Source organism: Oryctolagus cuniculus, chromosome 21, assembly GCF_964237555.1.
Source record: "Oryctolagus cuniculus chromosome 21, mOryCun1.1, whole genome shotgun sequence".
Lineage (NCBI taxonomy): Eukaryota > Metazoa > Chordata > Mammalia > Lagomorpha > Leporidae > Oryctolagus > Oryctolagus cuniculus.
Genome location: NC_091452.1, coordinates 22,473,513 through 22,496,217, shown reverse-complemented (window position 1 = coordinate 22,496,217; position 22,705 = coordinate 22,473,513). Strand labels below are relative to the sequence as shown.

The 22,705-nt window shown below is 50.8% G+C and overlaps 1 protein-coding gene, 1 long non-coding RNA gene and 1 other non-coding gene across 3 annotated transcripts in view; 1 reads left to right on the top strand and 2 right to left on the bottom strand.

Annotated features, from left to right (window-relative positions):
- ZNRF3 (zinc and ring finger 3) overlaps positions 1-22,705 on the bottom strand; it is a 171,205-nt gene that overhangs the window by 13,086 nt on the left and 135,414 nt on the right. The gene's annotated exons all lie outside the window — the stretch shown is intronic.
- LOC138847377 (uncharacterized) lies at positions 1,857-21,078 on the top strand. Its single transcript, XR_011385142.1, has 2 exons — positions 1,857-10,253; positions 10,919-21,078. It is a non-coding gene; the product is annotated as an uncharacterized lncRNA (long non-coding RNA).
- On the bottom strand, positions 20,411-20,546 carry LOC127484775 (small nucleolar RNA SNORA40). The gene has a single exon (XR_007911985.1). It is a non-coding gene; the product is annotated as a small nucleolar RNA SNORA40 (small nucleolar RNA).

The following is a 22,705-nucleotide window of genomic DNA, read 5'->3' as shown; positions in this document are numbered from 1 at the left end:
ACCTTCAGTTTTAGGAGCCGGGATCTTGTTAGGGAAGTGACCCCTCGTGTGTGTGTGTGTGTGTGTGTGTGTGTGCGTGCGCGCGCATTTGCGTGCAGGTGAGGAACAGGAAAACTACCCTTCTTTAACATGGACAAATGATGGCCAAGGTCAGAGGCCAACAGAGTCAGTAGGGTTTGACAAAGCCAGAGGGTTTGACAGAGAAGAAAATCCAAATTCCTTCTACAGGAAAAACCCCCCTACATTGACTCCACCTAAGACAGCAGCATTAACAGCAACGCGGCAAGACCAATGGCTCTGCTCGCCCACTAGAGGGCAGCATCATCCCACAGCTTTTCAACAAAACCAGCTCGGCTGAATCTCCTGCAGGCTGCGCTGCACAACCTGTTCTATCCAGCAGAGGACTTTCTGAATCGAGTCTCTGCGGACGGCCCGCCCCATCCTGTTTGATCAGTGGCGTGCTCTTAGGGGTCCGGAGGGAATCCTAGCAGGGGTTCCTAGCTCTGCTGCTGTCCCGAGTTAACAGGGGGGAGGTGCTTGCGATGTGCAGGTGGCACCTGAGTGCACAATAGCCCCGAGGAGCAGCAATCCAGGGCAGATTTAGGAGCTCTCGTTCCTTCCTTTGGCTTCCATTCCAGGATCAGGCACATCCAGCAGCTCCCATGGGGAACGTACGCTCAGATCTTTGTTGTTGTTGCTGTTTAAAGACTTATTTATTTGAAAGCCAGAGTGGGGCCGGCACTGTGGCACAGCGGGTTAATGCCCTGGCCTGCACCACCAGCATCCCATATGGGCGCCGGTTCGAGACCCGGCTGCTCCACTTCTGATCCAGCTCTCTGCTATGGCCTGGGAAAGCAGTAGAAGATGGCCCAGGTCCTTGGGTCTCTGCACCCCTGTGGGAGACTGGGAAGAAGCTCCTGGCTCCTGGCTTCAGATCGGCACAGTTGCAACCAATTGGGGAGTGAACCAGAGAGGAAGACCTCTCTGTCTCTCCTTCTCTCTCTTTGTAACTCTGACTTTCAAATAAATAAATAAATCTTTAAAAAAAAATGAAAGAGTTACAGAAAGAGGGAGAGGAGAGAGAGAGCGTTTGAGAAAACTCTTAATTCTCACAGTGGCTTTATTTTAATTATTGCATTTAATGTAAGCTGGTATTGAGGTAAGTCTGTATTTTCTGTACATACCAGGATTGGGCAGGAGGGGAGTCAACGCAGGAATTGATCAAGAGCTGGCCTGGGGGCCAGTGTTGTGGAGCAGGGGCTGAGCCACTGCCTGCAGTGCTGGCAACCCATGTCGGAGTGCTGGTTTGAGACCCTGCTGTTCCCCTACCAACACAGCTCCCTGCTAATGAGCTTGGAAAAGCAGTGGAAGATGGCCCAAATGCTTGGGCTCCTGCCACCCACATGGCAGATCCAGATGAAGCTACTGGTCCTAGCTTTGGCCTGGTCCAACCCTGATGGTTGTGGCCATTTGGGGAGTGAACCAGCAGATGGAAGACTTATCTATCTCTCCCTCTGTCTGTCTGTAACTCTGCCTCTCAAGTAGATAAAATAAATCTTAAAAAAAAAAAAAAAAAGAAAAGAAAAGAAAAACAAAACCAGAGCTGTCTTAGGACTTGATAGGCTGTGAATAGTGCACATTTAGAAAGTGGTATTCTTTTTATACTGTTCTCAAAGCAAATTTAAAAAACACACAGCAATTCTTGGTCAAACTTTCCCTCCTGTCCCATATCTTCAGGTTAAAAAAAAAACAATGAAGCTAATTCCTTGATTTACTGTCTAACTTAGTGAAGCATGGGCCAGAATATTAATTTTCTAAACGAAGCTAAGCCCTAGTTAAATGATTAGGGATTTTTCTTTTCTTTTCTTTTTTTTTTTTTAAGATAGAATGACAAAGAAAAATCTTCCATCTGTAAGTTCACTCCCCAAATTGCCACCACAGCTGGAGCTGGGTCAGGCCAAAGCCAGGAGCCAGGAGCGTCACCTGGGTCTTTCACGTGCGTGGCAGGGACCCGACCACTTAGGCCACCTTCTGTGGCCTTTCTGGGCGCATTAGCAGGGAGCTGGATTGGAAATGGAGCAGCCAGGACTCAAAGCAGTGCTCCGACACGGGATGCCCGTGTTGTAGGCAGCAGCTTCACCCACTGTACAATGGTGGCCCCAAGATGACCAGTGTTGCGACCACCAGAAACCCTGTCTTTATGAAGTCACACGTGCTGTGTCTAAAACTCCAGGTAAGGCTTTTCCCATGGAAGGATGGGAAAGCTGCAGTCTGATGGATGTGGCTACATGAAGATCACTGGTGCACCGGGCTGCAGCTGGAGTTTAGTTACCCCCAAAAACTGTGCACAGACCGGAGCCGACGCAAGGGCAAGAGAAGGGTGGGACAGCAGGAAAGAGGTGCAGGTCTTGGCAGAGCCTCTTGAAAGCAGCCACAGTTCCTGCTTTGCTGAGCCCTGCACGCCCATCGCCTCATCCCTGGCCACAGAGACACCACATCCCTGAGCGCTTGGCCGCCCCAGTCAGCAGGTGGCCGGAGCCTGGCTGCAGAATGTAGAATAAAAGTGTGTCGTGGGCCTTTAGTTATTGTTCTGGGGGTGCAGGACCCCGAGACAGGTAGCACAAGGGCAAACACTGTGTGCACATACAAATATGCTCTGCAAAACACAAAATTTCCACCCTTAGAAGACAGGATCTTGCTGCAGTTGGCACTTGTCACACCCCTACAGTCTAAAACGTTCATTACAAATGAAAACAAGCCTGCCTGGGACCAGACTCCGGGGTTTTTGCTGGTGAAAGGACAATGCTTCCTGACCATGGCTGTGGCTTTGTGTGAAGAAGTACTTCTGCCACATGACTGCAGCTACTGTGTGCCAGTGCACACGGGGCATTCTGATGGGAACGGTCCCCTCCCTCCCTCTGCAGGAGTGAGACATAAAGCCCTTGCCAGGAAACCCACTCAGGAGTAGACCTGGCATGGTCCCGGGTGTGGGCTCAGACTCACCCCTGGACTTACTGCCCGAGCTTCTGGGGCACAGGCTCTGTGTTTTCAACTGTGGCCGAGGTGGCCTGTAGGCATTTTCACCTGTTCTCAAGCAAGCACTTGAACGTGGTGTCCCCAGTGTCCAGCCTGTATTGTAGGAAAATGCTGACGAAATGCCATCCTAATAGGAAACAACCCGAAATGTGATGGAAAATCCTCTTGTCCCAAATTCCTGACCACAGGATAAGCAAGGAAGTTGGGACTATTAGAGTTAATATGGAGGCACGTGTCTTCAGCCTTCGATGGAGTTCTGACACACGAAGCCTTCCTAGCAGCAGCTGCCCCTTTGCCTCTATTGAATACAACTGCATTTTCTGTTTTTTTTTTTTTTTTAATGTTTATTTTCATCTAGTTGGAAGTCAGAATGAGAGAGAGAGAGAGAGAGAGAGAGAGAGAGAGAGAGAGAGAGAGATCTTCCATCTGCTGGTTCTCTTTCCAAATGCCCATAACAGCTAAGGCAGGGCCAGCTCAGCGCCAGGCAGTTAGAACTCTATCTGGGACTCCCACATGGGTGGCAGGGGCTCGAGGACTTGAGCCATCATCTGCTTCCTACCAGGATGCATTAACAGGGGGCTGTATCAGAAGTGGAACAGCTGGGACTCAATTGACCCTCTGATACGGGATGTAGGTGGTACAAGCAATGGCTCAACTGGCGGTGCTACAATGCCTGTGCCCATATTCTCCTTTTTACTTATTTCCAACAAGTTACTAAAATCTTTTGTAAATATTTAATTAACTTTTTTTTTAAGCTATGAGGCAGAGAGAGAGAGAGAGAGAGCGTGATCGAGAGTGCTCCCATCCACTGGTCCATTCCCAAATGCCCACAAATAGACTGAGCCAAAGCCAGGAGACAGAAATTCAATCCAGCTTTCCCGCGTGGGTAGTACGAACCCAGCCATCTGAACCAGCACCACTGTCTCCCAGGGTTTGAAGTAGCAGGATGCTGGAGTCAGGGGTTGAAACTGGGTGCTGAACTCAGGCATTCCAGTATGGCACATGGGCACCTTAACCTCTAGGCTAAATGCCTGCCCCTGTAAATATCTTTCTGAGATTTATTTTTACATCACTTGAGAGGCAGAATGAGAGAGAGAGAGCACTTCCATCAGCTAGTCTACTCTCCAAATAGCCACAACAGCCGGGGCTGGGCCAGGCTGAAACCAGGAACCCAGAACTCCATCTGGGTCTCCCATGTGGGTGGCAGGGACCCAGGCACTTGGGCCATCTTTCACTGCTTTCCCAGGAGCATTAGCAGAGAGTTAGAGCAGCCAGGACTTGAACCTGTGCTCCAACATGGGATGCCACATTGCGAGCTGCAGCTTAACCTGCTAGCCCCACAATGCTGACCCTGCCCCGGTAAATATTTTTAATAGCTGTGATATATGTTCCTTAATCTGCTTTAATCTTCTCACTCATATTTGATATGTTAATGATTAATTAATATAATTGTTAATAATAACACTTCATAATATGTTGACTAAATCTTGGCTTTTTATATCCAATATCCTTAAGACAGAGATGTCGCTGGCGCCGTGGCTCAATAGGCTAATCCTCCGTCTGTGGCGCCGGCACCCCGGGTTCTAGTTCCGGTCGGGGCACCGGTTCTGTCCTGTTTGCTCCTCCTTCTGTCCAGCTCTCTGCTGTGGCCCGGGAAGGCAGTGGAGGATGGCCCAAGTGCTTGGGCCCTGCACCCGCATGGGAGACCAGGAGAAGCAGCTGGCTCCTGGCTTCGGATCAGCACCGGCCGCAGCGGCCATTGGGGGGTAAACCAACAGAAAAAGGAGGACCTTTCTCTCTGTCTCTCTCTCTCACTGTCCACTCTGTCAAAAAAAAAAAAAAAAATCCCAACACAAACCACATGATTTTAATGCCTCTCCTTGTATACCTACCTAATTGTGCACTGATGACTGTTTATCTGCATCCAAATTAACTAACACACCAACTCTGCATTAACAACAGGCTAGGATGCACAGATAATACAAGACAAATTTGTCAACAGAGTTCACTTCTGGGTAAGGTGGCCTGTTGGTGAGCTGGCAGGGAGGGAGAAGTAAGTCTGTCTGAGGATGACTCTCCTTAGGAGAATGATGCTTCATGTGCAGGAGATACTCCAGATGAGTTCATCCCCCCACCCTGCTGATCCTCAGGGTCAAGTTCATGTGCAATCCCTTCCATGAACACACTGCTGCTTCTTAGCCAGAGGATGTCTTCTGTTTCTCTGAGCTCCCACAGCTCTTAGGATCGCCTCTTGTTGCTACCACTTTTGGGGGGAAATACGTTTTCCCTAAAACTATGATTATCTTGAATGTTTCTGGCTAGCAGAAGAGTAAAACGTCTAGATGTGAAAGCATTTAAAGTAGTTTCAAAATTGAAAGCAGACAATAACTCATCTGCCACCTTCATCATCCCAGCTTTTTAACTTAACAGCAAGGTTTATATCTTTTCATTTTTTAGCCCATATAGCAAAAATAATATGCATATGCATTACACACATAGCCAAATATTTAAAACACACTGGATGTAGACTGTTGTATCCTCTACTTTTCCCCTTAACTCAACAGAATTGTAAGTGCTTCTGTGGAAGAACGTCCCTCCTTCCTGGCAGCCACAGCATGGGTTGTTCCCAGGGCTTACCGAACGCCGCTCCACAGGCGTGGTGCGCTACCTGCATGTCCTCGTATTCACATGCTGGCGGCCTCTGACCTTAATAGCCGCGAGTGGCCCTGCTCAGTCTATAGATATCCATGTCCTACCCATAAACACGTCACCTGGGTTGCAGGCACACATCTCCGGAGTCTAAGAGAGACTTCAAGGAGGTAGATCTTCCCGACCACATTCGTACACCCCATAAAGCCTAACAAAGCAGATTGCCTTGGGCACGGTCCATATTCAACTAATTAACACAGTAGGCGCGGACAGGGTTTAATGCCATTTGTATTGCCATTTATTAATTTAGCTGTCCAACAGTAGTCATTAGTCAGTTACTCCGTGTGCTAAGCCCTGGGGACACACAAACAGCAGGGCTCAGCAAGCAGAGCTGTGGAGTCACAGAGCCTGGTCCTCTGAGCCTCTGCAAGGCTGGCACGGACCTCTGTGACGCGGCTGGGGAGTTTGGTTGCAAAAGCAAATGGGTAAGAAATTAAGACCGTGGGATCACGTATCTCATGTCTCTATAGTGGCATTTCCCAAAGCGCATGTAAGAGAGCGTGGTCAGTCTCTTTTGAGAAGTGCTGCATATTCTAGGGTTATGATGTACAGAGCACATTCACATGGTAGAAGCTTCCATCTGTCTGTCTATCCGTCTATCATCTATCCTGCATCCCAAACTTTTTTGGATACAGAATTGTTTTTATTTATTTTGTCCTGTAACCCTCTCTTTAAGGAGGGGGTCTCGGGGCCCAATACCCCATGGTGGTCAGTTTGCCAAGGTGTGAGCAGTTTCATCCCTTTAACTTGTTCCTCTCCTCCCTCTCACAGGTATGAAACTACAGGATGTGGTGGAAGATCTACATTTTAATCAGAAAAACCAATCACTAAACAATATGCACACTTGCAATTTACATGGGACAGTTACTGGCAGGAAGACATTTCATTATGCAAGTTCCATCTGACAACCAACTGTGTGCCGGCGTCCCAGGGAAGTAGATACCATCCAGGACCTTCCGGAAGCATCTGCAGGAACACACTTGCCACTGTCCCGCGGGAGGAGGACGCGGAGGACTTCTGTTCTTACCCAAGTGACTGGTCAGCTGGTGCTCTCCTGGGATACACTCACCCGTGGGAGCTTGACCCCGGGGGCAGGAACTGTGACTGTGGAGAATGGCGGGGTCCCAGGGCTTGGTTCCCATGACTTGGCATCAAGATTCTGCTTCAGGTTGGATCCCCAAGTTACCTGTGCAGCTACTCCCAGAGCAGAGCACACTGACCCAGATATCTGGGGTCACTTCTTGATCAGGCTGATGGCGCATGGGGTCTTGCCACGGCCCTACCCTTCAAGCAATATTTACTTTTTTTTTTTTTAACAGGCAGAGTGGACAGTGAGAGAGAGAGAGACAGAGAGAAAGGTCTTCCTTTGCCGTTGGTTCACCCTCCAATGGCCGCCGCGGCCAGCACGCTGCTTCTCCTGGTCTCCCATGGGTGCAAGGCCCAAGCACTTGGGCCATCCTCCTCTGCACTCCCTGGCCACAGCAGAGAGCTGGCCTGGAAGAGGGGCAACCCGGACAGAATCCGGCGCCCCGACTGGGACTAGAACCCGGTGTGCCGGCGCCGCAAGGCGGAGGATTAGCCTAGTGAGCCGCGGCACCGGCCTAAGCAATATTTACTCTTACAACTTTGGGATCCTTCCTCTAGGAGCTGACCTCAGTTCCTTGCAGAGAGACTGAGTCAAACTTGTAGCCTTTCTATTTACTTAAAGATTTAATTTATTTATTTGGGAGGCAGAGTGGTGGTGGTGGGCAACACCAGAGAGAGCGAGCTTCCATCCGCTGTTCACTCCCCAAATGGCCCCAACAGCCAGGGCTGGGCAAGGCAGAAGCCAGGAGCCAGGAACTCCATCTGAGTCTTTCCCATCTGGTCTCCCAAACACCTGGGCCATCTCCTGCTGCTCTCCCAGGTGCATTAGCAGGGAGCTGGATCGGAAGTACAGCAGCCGGGACTCAAACCAGCGCTCATATGGGATGCCAGCGCCGCCACAATGCCGGACCCCAGTACTGCAGTCCTTTGCCCCTCCCCCTTCTACTCAACTGTTTTCCAAGTTGTGCTGATTCTGTTTACCAAATCCATCCACTGCTTTTCTTTTTTTTTTTTTTTTTAAAGATTTTATTTATTTGAAAGTCAGAGTTACAGAGAGAAGAGAGGCAGAGAGAGGGAGAGAGAGAGGTCCTTCATCTGCTGGTTCACTCCCCAATTTGCTGCAATGGCCAGAGCTGCGCCGATCTGAAGCAAGGAGCCAGGAGCTTCCTCCGGGTCTCCCACATGGGTGCAGGAGCCCAAGGATTTGGGCCATCTTCCACTGCTTTCCCAGGCCATAGCAGAGAGCTGGATCAGAAGTAGAGCAGCCAGGTCTCGAACCAGCGCCCATGTGGGATGCTGGCACTGCGGGCCAGGGTGTTAACCCGCTGCACCACAGCGCTGGCCCCATCCCCATAGCTGTCACCCTGTCACCTTGTGAGTCAGAATATTCCTCCCTGGGGACTCCCCAGCCCAGCCCAGCCCAGCCCATGTGCTCCTGGGGACTCCACACAGCAACAGAAGGATCTGCTCTTAGGCTAAGATCTGACACCCCCACCCCCACCTCTACCCCCACCCCTGGCCGGCAGATCACTTCCAGACTGAACACCTCAGCCCCCAGCCTAACCTACACCGGGCTATCAGTTCTCTGGATTCTTCTCCACCGAAGCATGCGCAACACCGCCCCCTACTGGCTCATCTTCACATCTTCCGTTTCTCACTGGGCTTAGGTACCGGTGTTACTCCTCTGACAGTTGGGATTCCCTGCGGCCTTATTGCTGCACTGCACGGCATCACGCTGGAACAGTTCCTTAAAACGCTTCCCTCACTTGAAAGCAGCCAGTGTGTTGGCTTTCCTGCTGAATTCCCAGAATCCAGCAAAAGGGCTGGCACAAGGTAAATGGCCAAGATATGTTTGCAGCAAAATGAAAAAGGATCGTTTTTGCCCTAGGGGTCTACATGGGGCACACTGGGCCCTGCTACCGAGAACACGGATGGTGGCTCAGTCCTGGCCACCTGCTGCTCCCTCCGGGTTCCTTTGACTCTTACACTGAGAAAGGTCTGTTCTCTACTAGATCTTCTCGGAATTAAGTAGTTCTCGCCCTCCAGTGTTTCAGTACCTGGTTTCTTACTAACTGCGGCACTTCTGCTGTGTTTGCGGCTGGGTCTTCGGTGGTTGATTCTTAAGCGGGCAGGCATTACGTCTCTGGCCAGGCTCAAGCCCAGGCACTCATAGTGGCCCTGCCTCGTTGTGGATTGTTTTACCAGGCTGCGTGCTCATCTCTGGATGTCAAAGCTCTTGGAAAACAAGGCTGTACCCTTGCAGCATTGGCTCCTTGTCTTCTCTGGAGGACTGTGAACTTCCCCCACGGCAAAGCCAAGTGACTACCCCGGGCCCCAGGCTCAGACGGTACCAGGCATGGATTTTTCCTGCTCCCTCCAGCCATCACCAGCGGACCCTGGCTTTTCTCCCGCCTGCAACCTGTGGAGCCATGTGGCCATACCAAGTGGGTCTCTGCCCGGGAAAGTGTGGACCTTGGCCTGCCCTTCCAGCCTGGGGCAAAGACCTGGAGCTTGGCTCTCAGGGGAGGACTGGCAGCAGATCCCACATGGCTTCAAAACTCCCAAAACCCAATGATGACCTCACTTGGGGGTGGCGGGAGACCAAAGCACCTAAGGCGTGAGCCCACAGAAATGCAAGGGGACAACAAGCTCTGCCTCTGTTGCTGTGGCCCAGCCTGCTCCTGTGGTCAGGGAGGGGCGGGGGGCCAGTGACACCAATGGAGACCAACAGAGCGGCCAGTCCCCGGGGGAACAGCCACGCCCGACGCCCACGGGTCTCTCCTGGCAGGTCCTACCCCAGTGCAAACACCAGGGGCTCGCAGGGGCCTTTTATGCCCCTTCCTCTGGAGGCCGCTAAGTGGATTTTAAACCCTCGCTCCTCACTTTTTCCTTTCCTCCTCCCTAAGTTTCTCACTTAGTAGTGGCCACCCAGGCACCAGGCTCTTGAACACTCTGGTCAGCTGCTGTTCCCTGAAGCATGAGTCACCGCACGACACGGGACACTCTTGCCAGGCAAGGGGGCTCGCAAAGGCCTGTCTCACGGAGGGCCCTGTTTTCCGACAGAAACCTTTCATTCCACAGGAAATGAGGTCACACACCAGAGCACATGGGTAACCAGGGAGAAAATCCTGGTGCCAAGAAGGCGGGGGTGGTGGTGTTAGAAGTGGGGAGGCAAACTGCAGCCTCACACAGAGCGATCACCTGCTGCTCCTGGGGGAATTGGCGCTGGGGGGGCGGGGATGTGTGTTAGGAGCTGGGGTAGGTGGAGAAAGGCTGTTAAAAAAAAAAAAAAGCCACCTATCTTGTAAATTATCTGCTGCATGTCCAAGTGTGATTTCACTAAGTCTGCAAGGGCACTGGGCTGCTTTACTGTTGCGACTGGAAGCTTTCAATCCCTTGCCTCAAACGGCCACCACAAAGAGGTAAAGAGGGGTGTGGGGGGGAGGCCTGGGTGGCTCACTGCCCAGGGGAGGGTGCGTGGTGCAGCGCTGCCCGCTCCACCCGGCTCCTCGCTCCAGGGCTTGGCTGCAGCCCGGCCTGACCTTCCAGGTTTCCCTGGCAGGAGATCAAAGCAACACAGCCACAAACACAGCTCAGAACTCTGAGGCCCTCCGGCCAAGCCCCCCCCCCCAGCTCCCCCTGGCGGCTGCCCCCCCCCCTTCCCTGTGCCCCTCCCTTTCTACCCCCTGCCTCCCAGCTCCTCCCAAGCCAGGGTCCCTCTTCTCCCCCAGCCCTGCTACTTCATGCAGCCCCGCCCCCAGCAGGCTGGACTTTGGAGGCAGGCCCCCATCCGGCCCTCCCCTCCTTCGCTCGCTCCGCCAGCCGCGCCCCTCCCCACCGGGAGAAGATATTTCTCGCCATAATTAAAGTCATTAAGCCTCCAAAGGCTCCCGTCGGCTGCAGGTTCTGAGCTCCGGAACGAAGATGATGCATTTTAAGTCCTGGCTAAGATTATGCTGATCTATTTAGGAGACATGTAGCAGCGAGCACTCAGCGGTTAAGTTAGTGGTTAAGGCTGCCTAAGTTTAAACAGTGTTATTTATTCTCAAAATATGTAGCAGTCCCACTTAATTTCTCCTAATTAAAGGAACCGACAGAAGAGGCTGGAGTCCGCGGCCCTGTCACGGCGCCGTGGCACAGGTTGGTACCCTTTTCACAACCAGAAACTACTGGGTGTCGAGCGGAAACGCATTTCCCTAGATCTTAATCTCAAACACAGACGTTCAGACTGGTTCCAAGAAACACAATGCTCCTCTTTGTTGTAACACCTTGGACAAGGAGCATCAAACCCAGGAGAGCCCGTCTCCACACCCTCACGGTCCCATCCATACCGCGGGGCGGAGGATGTGATGGGGAAGCGGCTGCAGCTGGGGAGGACTTGGAAGCCATTATCTCGGGTTGAGATCCCAGAAGCCTCACTTCGGGCCAGATCTTATAAAGTCAGCGACTGGAAACTTCAAAAAGGACCACCCCCTTCTATGCATATGGTGACTAATTAATATAAACAAGTGTTAATTAGGTGGCAGAATCGGGCTCACGCTGAAGACTCCGCAGCCAGCCCACTTTGCTGCTGAGGTGGAGGTGGGCTTGGCTCTCAGCGGTGGTCCACTGGGGAGATTTTCAATAGCAACCAACCACGCCTGGGCCCCGCCCCCTAAGGATGGGACGTCCTACAGCAAAAGTCTCCCGGTTACTTTAAAAGTTCACGTAGGGCTGAGAACCACTGATCTAACTCAAAAGTACAGGAGGCGGCCTCCAGCGTGACTGGCCAGGGCACATTCCTGAGCCCGCTCCTGATTCATGGGGACTGGGTGGGCCCAGAAGTCATTAAGCAGCACCCCCCCACACACACACACATACAGCACTTAAGACGAGGCAAAGGAAGATGCCTGAGAATTCCTGAATCCAGTGGTAAACTGACTGAAGAAACAAGGGATTATTTTGATTAGACAAGTTTCTTGTTTTTATTAAGAGGATGGTAATCTGGGTGAAGGAATTTGTGCATGCTGAGGCAGGCCTGCTCCTGACATTTGTGGGGGTTGGGATGGACAGAAGTTGAAAAACCACTAAATAAGATGGGGGGGTGTGTCTTACAAATTCATGGAAAATACAGATTATGAAAAAATGGCATGGATTTCAAATTTTTTGCACCAAACTAAAGTTTACCTTTTAATTTAATTTTTTCATGAACTTTTGGGAATACTCTCACAGCCTACCCTTCTAACTTGACAGTGAGACCTCCATAAAGACCTGAAAGTCAGACTTGTTGAACTCTGTGGAGTCTGTCACCAGAGCACGTCAGAGTGGAGACGGCTGACCCCTAGCCCACCCTGCACTTGGACAGAGCTTAGACACGTATGGTGGACACCCTGGCCTCCAAGCTTTCGCTCCAGCTCCCCATTCTGGGAAGACAGAAGTGTGCAGTCTGCAAAAGGGGGCCTGGAAAAGGGGCTTGGAAGCCAGCGCAGGGTCATCTTGGGGAGTTGTGGGTCCCGAGAATGGTTTGTAAGGGGGCTTCCCCCTTGGACTCCTCGCTCTGTGGCCAAAGCTTTAGAATCAGGACCTCGGGGCCACTGCCCGTGACTCCAGCATCCCATGTGTGTGATGGCTGGAGTCCCGGCTGTTCCACTTCCTAACCAGCTCCCTGCTAACGCGCCTGGGAAAGCAGCAGAAGATGGTTCAAGTATTTAGGTCTCTGCCACCTGCATGGAAGAACCTGATGGAGTTCCAGGGTCCTGGCTTCGGCCTGGTCCAGCTTTGGCTGTTGCAGCCATCTGGGGGAGTGAATCAGCAGATGGAAGAGCTCTCTCTAATTCAGCCTTTCAAATTAATAAAGAAATCTTTAAAAAGAAGGAGCAGGACCCTTAAAGCAGTCCTGCCCCTGGCCCCTGTCAGTCACGGGCTGCGCTGGCCAGAGCATGATGCTGCAAGAGGGAAGAGGGAAGTACCTATTAATGGACCAGGCGAGGCACCCGGTGCTTTCAAGTGGTTCTGGATCTGCAACTCGGCAAGAGAAGTGTTGTTGATCCCCATTTTACTGTTGAGGGCCCAAAGGCTACCTTCCTCGCCCATGGTCGCTCAGCCACCAAGTAGAGAGCTGACACTTGACCAAGGCCTCTCTCTCTAATCCCAGGCCAGAACAATACTCACGTTCAACCGGGAGTTTCTTTTCTTTTTTTTTTTTTTGACAGGCAGAGTGGACAGTGAGAGAGAGAGAGAGAGAGAGAGAGAGAAAGGTCTTCCTTTACCGTTGGTTCACCCTCCAATGGCCCAGTGCACCGCGCTGATCTGAAGCCAGGAGCTTCTCCTGGTCTCCCATGGGGTGCAGGGCCCAAGCACTTGGGCCATCCTCCACTGCACTCCCTGGCCACAGCAGAGAGCTGGCCTGGAAGAGGGGCAGCCGGGACAGGACCGGTGCCCCGACCGGGACTAGAACCGGGTGTGCCGGCGCTGCAGGCGGAGGATTAGCCTACTGAGCCACGGCGCCGGCCTACCCGGGAGTTTCTGAAACCAGGGATGATGGAGATGTGTGCACATAGGGAAATCGGAGCACTGAACCTTTTGAAACGCCAGTAGCTGGGAAGGTTTTCCAGGCCCACGAGGGCATCCAGCCAGCTTGGATCTTACCCGAGCTTCATCTCTAAGAGTCCTTTTACAGAAGTCAGACAACACAAAGTGGGCAAAGTAAGGAGGGATGTTCTTCCCTAGCTGCCTAACACAAGGTATTACACCTGGCTCTGCCTGGGGACACGGGAGGAGAGATTGCCCTCTATGTTAGTACAGGGTAGCAGCGTGGAAGCTCATGCCTGCTTAGTCAGAGGCGGTTTCACTTCTCGAGTGGGATTGTCCATTGCCATTCTGGCCAATGCAAGCTCCCAAACAGTATCGCTTTCACCCTCTGTACTTTTTAAGAATCCAAGCTATGTCAAAATGATTCCCTGCGTGCCCTGCTGTAGCGACTCCCTTAATCTGTGATTTTGTGTTGGTAGAGTTTAAGAACAACATGTCCTCATGATCTTTTTTTTTTTTTTTTTTTTGACAGGCAGAGTGGACAGTGAGAGAGTGAGAGAGAGAGAGAGAGAGAGAGAGAGAAAGGTCTTCCTTTGCTGTTGGTTCACCCTCCAATGGCCGCCACGGCTGGCGCGCTGCAGCCGGCGCACCGCGCTGATCCGATGGCAGGAGCCAGGAGCCAGGAGCCAGGTGCTTATCCTGGTCTCCCATGCGGGTGCAGGGCCCAAGCACTTGGGCCATCCTCCACTGCACTCCCTGGCCACAGCAGAGAGCTGGCCTGGAAGAGGGGCAACCGGGACAGAATCCGGCGCCCCAACCAGGACTAGAACCCGGTGTGCCGGCGCCGCTAGGCGGAGGATTAGCCTAGTGAGCCGCGGCGCCGGCCTCCTCATGATCTTTTAACCCCACCCCACAATCATTTATATCAGCAGTAGGACCAAATTCCCTTTCTCTGCAGAAAGGCAGCCACAAGGCTCCCTTGAGCCCTGCTGTTCTTATGTGGGTGCAGCCAGTTTGATGACACCCCACCAAGGTGGCCTTGAGGAGTGACGGAGCCTGCAGGTGACCTGAGGATGGACGGGCTCTTTTTGGCACTGCCACGGAGGCTTGCCTTCCCAGCTCTGTGTCTGTGAGCACAGGATGACCATTTGGCTCCGTCTCACGGCGTGATGCAGATGATACAACAGGACGTACTCTCACATTTGCTGGAGGATTGAGAAGAGACCTGGCATATCATAAGTCTCTAGGAACAAATGCTATACACAGCTCCCTTCTATGAACACAGCACACACTGTGTGTGTATGCCTTTGGGTCCTGGGTCCTTCCCTTGAGCCTGTGCAGGAAAGGGAGTGGAGGTGCAGCAGGCAGGCCAGCAGGCATTCAAGACTTTCAGTGACTTTACCTTCTAGAAGCTGCTGTGCCTGTGTTCTGCTTCATACACACATGGGCACGTCGCAGCTCAGACAAGCGATGGGCTGGCACGGGGCAGGCAGAAGTGGTCAGTGGTCTGGGAGGAGCTGGCTAACACTACAGGGGCTGACTCCCCCATGGAGGCCGCTTGAAGGGAGCTAGGCTGGAGGAGGATCCGGCCTCTGTAGGTTTGCAAGCACCTCACATGGGTTCTTAGGTGCAGCCAAGATGGGTAACGACAAGACCAAGACCCAGAGGAGGTCAGAGAGGGAGCGATGGTGCACGGGGAATGCCCTTCTTTACCCAACCTATCAGCTCTGTGGCTCTTCCACTCCTAGAATGCTCAAATTCCTTTCTGGGAGAATCTTCTGGTTTTCTAGAAACCACTTCAGGCTATTCTAGCTCAGACTTAAGCCCTCTTAATAAAGATAAAAAATATTTTCAAGGCAATATACCAATTGTGCTTTTTGAAAAAGAATTTTTTGATTCTTTTGAAAGGCAGAGAGACAAAGAGATCTTCCATCTGCTGGGTCATTTCCCAGTTTCCCACAACAGCCAGGGCTGGGTGAGGATAAAGCCAGGAGTTGGAAACTCAATCCTGGGTCTCCCATGTTAGTGGAAGGGACTCAGCTTCTTAAGCTGTCACGGGCTGCCCCCCAGGGTGTGCATTAGCAGGAAGCTGGGATGCGAAGCAGAGCCAGGACTCAAACCCCAGGCATCCCGATGTGAGAGGCAGGCACACTGAGTGGCGTCTCAAGCCCAACTGTGCTTTACGTGACGTCCAGGGAAAGCTATCCCCCAGAGTAGAAGTCTGGGTCCCTCACAAGCAACGATGTTCAGGGCAGCTACTACTTCAGGCATCCTCTTGGTCACCAGCTTTTAGCTTGGCACCGGAACCCAGCAGGCACACAAACGCTGGTGGGACACGGCTGTAGGCACAAGTGCAAACATCTATCCCAAGCTTTTGGGATTTATGGCAGGGGTCCCTCCTGACTTGGGGAGGGGTGTCTTCTATTCCACGGGAATCCCAGTCCCATTTTCCGTTATGAAACACATGCTTTTTTGAATTAAGCCCTCAAACACATTCTGAGCTAACTCACCAAGGATAGAACTTGGGTGTCAACTTGCCTGACTGAGATCTACTTCTTTGTAGCGAGTCATGACAGCTTTGCCATTTGGAGCAATTTCAGTGATGGAGGCTAGGGTACAGGAGAGGGGATACTGATGGCAGCAGGTGATGTCATGGCTTAGGCTGTGAAACACAATATGAGTTAAACCAGATAAAGGCCATATTCTGGTGTCTAATTCAAAGAACAAGTGCTATGATCACACTCCTACAGACCAACAGGCAAAGGCTGTGTTGAACCTGACACTCATGTTTCTTTCCATATGCATTCCAGCCCTAGCCCTCAATGAAGAACTTTCAGAATGACGGAAGGGGAGGGAGGAAAGCAGGCTAGGCACCAGGCTGGCCTTCCTTGGTCCAACAACTGCTGCTTTGCAAGTGCTGTGGCGGCAACAGCAGGCGTCACTGGCACTCGGGACTCCTAGGTTCACAATCCCATTGGTGCAAAGTAGAAGGCATGCAGCTCACAGTGTTAAAGTAATGGAGCTAGACCAACCACAGGAATGAACGGATCAAGGGCTCAGCTATGTGGAGTCACCTCAAAGGATCTCCAAGCCACTCTGGAAGGGAGGGGCTGAGAGGGGGTGATGTATGCCATGGGCTAGTGTGGTCAGGAGGGGCTTCACGGAAGCCAGGCCACCTGAATGAGGAGGAAGCAAGGGCTGCCCAGGAGTTGGACACAGAAGGTGCTGGCAGAGAGGTTGGCCCTGTGGTCACACCAAGTAGCAGGGAGGAGAAAGGTTCACAAAAGGCAGCTTTGGGTTGCTTGCTGATTTTGCATTACAGTCCAACTGCAGAAACTTCAGGGCACGGCCACAGTTTGGTTCCTGGTCCGCAGCATCCACGTAGCTGCTATGGTCTACTGACTGTTACTAACACCATCTGCGATTTTATTTTCTCTGTAAGGGGCTCCCTTATGCAGTACAGTGCCCAGCCCCATGGCTACGTGCTTTCTGGCGACTACCTCTCTCAGGATTCATTAATTTAGCAAATATTTCTTGAGCGTCTACCATGAAGGTACAACTGTATCCAAGGACCCTAGTCCTAAAAGAAGCAGCTCCTCTTCTCATGGAGGTCCTGGGGACTCTACGGGCACAGCCAAAGGCCAGCATTCTGAAAGGGAGGAAGATCTCGGGACAGCCAGGAGAAAGGGAGAGAGAGAGAGGGACGGGGATTGCTGACTAAGCCCACGTGTCTCCACTTCCTACCAGACCTCAACTCGCTACGCCATGAACCGCACACCTCGAGGGTATAGGCACGCTGCCTGGGAGCCCTTGCTCTAAAGCCTCTACTCAATACTAACACGCATAGCCAACAACAAATACATGGGCAGTGACTGTTTCAGGAAAGCAGATTAATTTTAAAGTATAGGTTGATCGCCTATAACAGTGCAGAAAATGGAAGAAGAAGAAGAAAAAACTACCCAAACAAAAACCAGTTAATGCCTTTAAAAGTCATTACAATGAAAGAGACTAACGGGACTATGAACCACAGAAAAGTGGAGCTGGGCTGGATCATTTCCTTTGGTCAATAATAGGTAAATGACGGTGTCATTAAGAAAAGGACTTCTTGCAAAAGAACAGTTTAATCCCAGGAAAAGGAAAGAGTAAAAAGGTTACATTAAGGGAATCAGGGATAATCTCTATCAATTACCCAGAGTCTTTCCTGTTGGGGAAGTCTCAAAAGAAGAACAGGAAGAGAGCCGGGTCATGATCCAGGGTGCTTACGCTTTGTTTTGAGATCCAGGACTTTGGCAGTCTGGCTTGTGGCTAAGCAGTGACAGCGAAAACTACAAGCGCTGCGTAACCCCAGAGAGCAAGTGGGCGACGGTAGAACATGCCAACACTGGCTACAGAAGCACTCAGCTGTCAGGCAGGCCTGGCTGGCATCCTTCTGAGGCTACAGGAATCAAACTGCTAGGTGGCGGGGGCGTTTGGAAGATCAGTGGGCAGAATCCAGAAGAGGGCTCACAGACCATGTCCTTTGGAGGTCAGAGTTCCTGCTGGATGGGCCCTGGTGGGACAGCAGACTAAGCCCAGGAGCCCATGCAGACCGGCTGAAGTCACTGCTGTCCTTACGCCCAGAGACAAAAGGGGTCTCCTAGGCAATAGTGACCTTGACAGTGGCCCATCTGAGTCTCTACAGAGATTTGCAAAGGAAGCAGTGCCACTCTGAAGTCAGAGTGTGCTGGCAGCAGGGGAGGGCGTTCCAACAGGGGTGGCCTGCATCCTGTCGGCCCTGCCCTGCAAGCTCTTCATTGCCCATTGTGTTCTGTAATGTCCAAGTTTCTGTTTTGGGGGAAGAAAACTAGAATTTAGGGGAATTCAGGGTTAGCATTCCCAAAATAACTCTCAAAATATATTTAAAGGAAGGTTGACACTGAAGGACTTGCTAGTGGACAGGTACTGTGTTAGCTTAGAAGAGAGATGGAGTCTTGAAGTTTAGGGGCCATTAATGTGGCACAGCAGGTTAAGCCGCTGTTGGTCATGTCAGCATCCCATTTGGGTACTGGTTCTAGTTCCACCTGCTCTGCTTCCAATCCAGCTCCCTGCTAATGGCCTGTGAAAAGCAGAGGAAGACTTAGGCCCCTGCCACCCACATGTGAGACCTGGATGAAGTGCCTGGCTTTGGCTGGGCACAGCCTTGGCATTGCAGCCATTTGGGGAGTGAACCAGTGGATGGAAGATTTTTCTGTCTCTCCCTTCTCTCTCTCTGGAACTCTGCTTTTCAAATAAATGAAATAAATATTGAAAAGAAGTATAAATTCCAAATGTGCCAACTGAATTCATTCAATATTTATTTTTTATTTATTTTTTATTTTATTTTATATAGCAAGAGAGGGAGACAGAAAGTTCTTCCTTCCGTTGGTTCACCCCCGAAATCGAGCTACAGCCGGAACTACGCTGATCCGAAGCCAGGAGCCAGGTGCTTCCTTCTGGTCTCCCATGTAGGTGCAGGGGCCCAAGCCTCCATTGCCTTCCTGGGCCACAGCAGAGAGCTGGACTGGAAGAGGAGCAACCAGGACAAGAACCCAGAGCCCATAAGGGATGCCGGTGCCACAGGCGGAGGATTAACAAAGTGAGCCACAGTGCCGACCCCTCAATAATTCTTAATAGGAGTACTTCTGGGGTCGGTGTTGTGGCGTGGTCGGTAAAGCCTCCTCCTGTGATGTTGGGATCCTACTTCCGATCCAGCCCTCTGCCAATGCGCCTGGAAAAGTGCAGAAGATGACCCAAGTAGTTGAGCCCCTGCACCCATGTGGAAGACCTGGATGAAGTTCCTGGCTCCTGGCTTCAGCCTGGCTGTTGCGGCATCTGGGGTGTGAACCAGCAGAGGGAAGATCTCTCTCTGTGTTTCTCCTTGTCTCTAACTCTACCTTTCAAATAAATAGCTCTGGAAAAAAAAAGTGAGTACTTCTTGTAACAAGAGTCTTTTCCCTAACACACTGAGTTTGCTGCTTGTGGGATGAGGGGCATTTGCAGAACTCAACTTTGTAAGAGAGCGAGTTGACGGAAGCCCAGCCCCTGCATTCTGCTGCTCACAGGGTAACACACACTGCTGTTCTCCTGTTATCCCCAGATACAGTGCAGGGCAGGGACCAACCAGGACTCAGAACCACAGCCCTGCCTCAGTTTTAGCCTTAGGAGAAAGCGTGGCTAAGAGCAGGGTCTGACAGTCAGGAGGAGGTTAGGTTTGGCAGTGGTGGTGGGGTCATGTTAACAGCTAACAGATGAAGTTACAGATTAACTCATCATTGCCATTAGTTAGTTAATGTACAATTCGTACGTAACTTCAATAGTCTTGGCCCAAGTTCAGAGTAAAAAAAAAAAAAAACCAAGCTGTGTTGCCTTTTCTTATTTAAAATTTAAAGAATAAAAGGGAAAGAACTACTCACACAACTGACATGAATGCATTTCAAAAATCATCATGTTGTGTGAAAGAAGCCAGATGGAAAGAGTGGATACTACGTGATTCCATTCACATAAAAACTCTATAAAATGCAAATTAATCCATAGAAGTCTGCATGATGGTTGTCTGGAGACAGTGGAGGGACAGGTAGGAGAGAGGGCAGGACTTCCAAGGGCAGCGGAGAGGAGCTTTGGGGAGTGTCGGCTCTGTTCATCCTGATTGTGGTGATGGCTCCATGGGTGTGTGTGTATATAGGTCAGATTTTATCAAATTGTATACCTTAAATATGTGCTGTTTATCATGTCTATTGTACTTCAATAAAGATTTTTTTTTAAAAAAACTGGGGTGTGTGGTGGAACTGACAACTATTCTTCTCCCTTTATTGCCCTTACTGCTTAAAAGAGAAACTGTTACGATGGAACTGTTATGAACCCTTTATCATGTGAATGCTTTTTAACTTTAGTTAATATAGGAAAAATCCCAAAACCAGTTTCAAAAATTGTCCAGATGGAGCAAGATAATGCCTCCTTGTGATATCTAAAATAGTACCAACATTTTTTCTTTTCCTGGAACCAACTTTTTATGGTTATCAATACTCCCATCACTGTAAGCTGCCCTGGGTATCATATTCTTTCTCATATGAATCAAAACTCATACTGAACAATGAGTTCTGGATTAAAAAAAGAATTTATTGTGTGCACCTGTCTAGACTCTCTGTCTACAAGTTTAACGAAAACAAAAACATCCCCACACAAATGCTATTGGCTCAATATTTTAAGACGAATCTACTGTCAATGAATCTGGATGAATGGGTAAGTTTTACTAGCAGGAAGGAGCCTGACTGGACCCTGGGCAGCAGGAAGCTCTCAGGTCAGTGTGCATAACACTCAAGGTGAGGATGACCAGGGCTGCAGGGTGCGTGTGTACACTTGCTACTGCTGCCCAGAGTCGGGGGGCCTGGCAGCCTTAGGGGTTGGTTAGTTTATTTCTGTCTTTATCATTTACTAAATAGATACCCTTGGGCAAATCATTTAAATTTTTTTGGTAAGATTTGTTTATTTATTTCAAAGTCAGAGTTATGGAGGGAGGGAGAGAGAAAGTGCACATAAGTAAGCAATCTTCTACCTGCTGGTCACCCCCCAAACGGCCACAACAGCCAGGGCTGGGCCAGGCTGAAGCTGGGAGTTTCACCTGGGTCTCCCACGTGGATGGCAGGGGCCCAAATACTTGGGCCATCTTCTGCTGCTTTCTGTAGGTCATCAGCAGGGAGCTGGACTGGAAGTGGAGCAGCATGAACACAAACTGGTGCCCATAGGGGATGCTGGCTTCACAGGTGCTGGCTCTACCTGTTCTGCCACAACACTGGGCGTATCTGACAGTGGGTTTCCTCATCTACAGAACCGGGACAGCGACAGCACTTTATAGGGTTTTTGAGGAGATCAACAGCTCATGGGTATAAAGTGTTTGGCACAGGCTGGATCCTGTGCTGGTCAAGGACAGCACTGATGCCTACTTGTTGATCGTCTTCAATGAGGAATGGCACTGAGGTGTTGACTGCTGCAAACCAGACACTGCTTTCAGGGGAGGGGACCTAGGTTTGAGTTTTCAACTGAGTGTCAATAATTTCTTCAGTGACTGCTTTAGCTTGATACAGTGAATACGAGTGGTCTTGCTTTTCTCCTCACTTCTTCCAGTTTTCCCTTGGAGTGGGACTGAAATAATCTCCGCACCTAGACATGGAGACGTTGCTCTTTCATGATCGTCAATCCTTAAATGATTGAGCCAAAGAACCCAGTATCTCCTCCTATCAAGTGTTACCAGAAATTCATACCTCTCATGCTAGACTGAAAAAACAAAAACAAAAACAAAAACAATGGCCACAGTATTTTATACTTCTTCCCAAGAGATGGGGTTCTTTTCTCTACCCCTTGACTATGGGCTTGTCTATATGGCCTGATCTATGCAGTGGGACTGGAGCTGACAACAAGCAGAGGCTTGGAAAGTGCCTTCGACCTGCCCTCTCTCACTCTTCGGAGCCCTGAGACCACCATGTGACAAAGCCTGGGCTAGTCTACTGGATCATGAGAGCCCACATGTCATGAGAGCACCAATGTCACAGGTTGAGGCCCCAACCATTGAGTGGGGCCATCCAAACCCATTCATCCCTAACTGAAACACCAGGTGACTGCAGAGATCAGCCAAGCTGACCCAGGCCAGAAAAACTGTTCAGAATCATGAACAGATTGGGTACTAAGTTTGAAGGGCAGGTTATATGCAGCAAAGGCTGATACACCTGTGCTAAAAGACTGCACCCACAAGGTCATGGTACCTCACCTGCGCAGTTCTCTGTGCTGTTCCACCAACCTGTCTTGCCTTGTGCTTCTGAGCCAGCTTCTCCTCTTCCCTCTCCCACTACTTTCCACCGACTCGTCCATGATCCCACACACTCATTTCCCTCCGAGTCTTACACTGGACTCCTATTCTCCTCCTGGTTTGTCCTCGCTTCCTGGACAAGCTCATTCTGGGTTTGTACACATGTTCCCCTGCCTCGTGACTCCCGAACTTTTACCCCTTCCTGAATTCCAGGGCCCCGAGCAATACGACCAAATTCAAAGTCACCAAGGTCCTCCCAAAGAAGGCATTACTTGTCTCAGGTTAATGGAAATACCACGTGAACCCAGAAATCCAGTCTTCTTCCCCTCTCTCATCATCCTTTGCCCAATCCTTCTCCATATCCCACCTGATCAATTCTGCCTCCATAGTGGATCACTGGAGTGGGGGCTCTCCCTTGCTACCCTGTCTTGAGAGAGTGGCCCATTCTTTCTACCTCTAAATAAATCTTAAAGAGAGAGAGAGAGAGAGAGAGAAAAGAAAAACCACACAAGAGAGATCGCAAACCCAAATCCCCACAGGGATGAG